Genomic DNA, 2582 nt, shown 5'->3' on the forward strand with positions numbered 1-2582 from the left:
ATTATTAATACTGGTAGGGCACTGATCAATAGAGTGAGAACCACCACAAATTTCACACCTAGCTGCCATTTGAACTGCATTAGCAGATACAGTGCTCTGTTGTAACTGTTTTGTCAAGGAGGCTACTTGTGCTATTAGAGCAGTGATGCCATCCAGCTCATGCACCCCAGCTACCTTTCTGACCCCCAATGATCTTTCTTCAGACCACTGATGATTATTTGTGGCCATGTCCTCCAGCAGCTCATAAGCACCAGTTGCACTCTTGCTCATAAAAGTACCACCAGTTGCAGCATCAATAATGGTTCTAGTAGTAGGACATAAACCATTATAAAAATTATGCACTAACATCCACTGTTCAATGCCATGATGAGGACATCTTCTCAAAAGTTCCTTGAACCGTTCCCAAGCTTCATACAATGATTCTTTATCATTCTGGCAAAAATTATTGATTTTTCCCCTCAATTTAGCAACTTTGGAAGGAGGGAAGAATTTTGACAAAAACTTCTGAGCCAAATCTTGCCAGGTAAATATAGAGTTCGGTTGCAAAGAGTTCAGCCAACTTTTAGCTCTATCCCTCAGCGAAAATGGGAAAAGCCTAAGTTTAATAGCATCATCACTCACCCCATTGTATCTAAAAGTTCCACACAGCTCCAGAAAATTAGACAAATGGGTGTGAGGATCTTCAGAAGGCAACCCATTAAATTGAACAGAGGATTGCACCGTTTGTAGAATAGCTGGCTTGATCTCAAAGTTGTTAGCCTCTACAGCTGGTGGGCGTATACTGTTTTGTACTCCCGTTAGAGTGGGCAGTACATAGTCTCTCAGGCTCCTCTCAGCATTGTTCTGAGCCTGACCCCCTTGTGCAATCCCAGGAATTAAAACATTCTTGTCATCCCCATCATTCTGTGCCATCTTCACAGACTTCTGGGCTTCCCTCTTATTCTTTCTGTTTTGCTTGCAAGACTTTTCAATCTCAGGATTCAAAGGAACAAGACTGTCTACTCCTCTTCTGCTACGCACATAACACAATTCACACGAGATAGACAAATTAAGCAACTAAACAGATTAGAAACAAGAGAAATTAAAATCAAATTAGAATAAAAATTAATTAGACTGATATTGATAATTCTTTTCAGTCCCTGGCAACGGCGCCAAAAACTTGTTGCGAAAATTAAGCTATGCAAGTGCACACAGTCGCAATTTGTAATAATATGGTAAAGAAACCAAGTATCATCCTCAAGGACTGAATTCTCAATTACCAGTCAATTAATTTCTCTTTCTATTTGATCAATTAAGATTCTTGATTTTTATAGACACAGCAAAAGAAACTATAATATTCAGAAACAATAATTGAAAATTAAATAGAATAACAACTAATAGTAAAACCTTGGATTTAAACACTGAAGAAATAATTAGGATGTTTAATCTCATCAACTATCCTCCCTATCATTCCTTAATGCAAAGTACTAAGTTCTTCTTCTTTCTGCCTAATTCAATTAACAAGTTGATACAGCAGCCTATAATCATACTATGAATTATAAACTCAACCTAGGTGACAATTTCCTATATTTCTATGGTAAATTGAACCACAAAGGTAGCATTAATCTTGACAACTTAATAAACAGTTACACAATTAATATGGATACTTTCATTCCAAATTAGAATTATGTCCAATATAACCACAGCAGATTCAAATCTAACTTCTCAGATTTTGATTTAAAAACATAGATATAATGACTATAGATGGCCAATCGATAATCAATCAATAAGAACAGGTTATATGGAATTGAAGAAGATTGAAGAAGAAGAAAATTGAAATTGCATTAGTTCATAATAGGGATTCAAGTGATTCAATTAAAAATCCTAAACAGAAAATTAGTTCATAATCATAATACTAATCACAAAGAAAATTAAAGATAACATCAGAAAGTAGAAGAAAAACATGTAGATTTGAATACTCCAAGCCTTCAGCCTTCAAGCAAAAATCCACACCCAGATTCGTACATCCCTCTTTTCTTTCTTTCCTCCTTATAAAAACCTAACAATCCATTTTTTAAAGAGGCGGGCCGCGGCTCTACATGTACCATATCGCGGCCTGTGTCTAAATTCTTGGGCGATTTGTTCTCTCCATGCCGCGACCCTAGTCAGCCATGCCGCGGCCCGTGTCTACGATTTCTGGGTTGATGCTCTTCTATGCCGCGACCCGTGGTTCTCGTTCAAAACAATGGCTCTATTTCACAAGCTAGCCGCGACTCTACTTTGCTCATGCCGTGGCTCTTAAGGTATTTCTCAATTTTTCAAAATTTCATCCCAAAAATTCACCAACACTTCCAAATCATGCTGAGATTCATCCTTTCTTGAAATATGTTGAAAAACTTGGTTATTTCTTCCCTTTCTTTGACATTTTCCTCCAAGTATTCAATTCTTCCTGATATTTACAAAGACAAACAAACAAAGCATAAGCCCACACTAAATGAAAGAAAAATAAGATAAAAGGCTACTTAAAACACCACCTAAACATGACAAAAGCTAGACTCAACATAAGCCTTACAAAAGTATTACTAATAATATTTCTTTAGGTG

At 36.7% G+C, this 2582-nt stretch overlaps 1 non-coding gene across 1 annotated transcript; it reads left to right on the top strand.

Moving 5' to 3' along the window:
• Positions 1-358: 358 nt before the first annotated feature.
• Positions 359-465, top strand: LOC133807646 (small nucleolar RNA R71). The gene has a single exon (XR_009879547.1). It is a non-coding gene; the product is annotated as a small nucleolar RNA R71 (small nucleolar RNA).
• The last annotated feature ends 2117 nt before the right edge of the window (positions 466-2582 follow it).

The sequence above is a fragment of the Humulus lupulus genome, chromosome X (assembly GCF_963169125.1).
Source record: "Humulus lupulus chromosome X, drHumLupu1.1, whole genome shotgun sequence".
Classification (NCBI taxonomy): domain Eukaryota; kingdom Viridiplantae; phylum Streptophyta; class Magnoliopsida; order Rosales; family Cannabaceae; genus Humulus; species Humulus lupulus.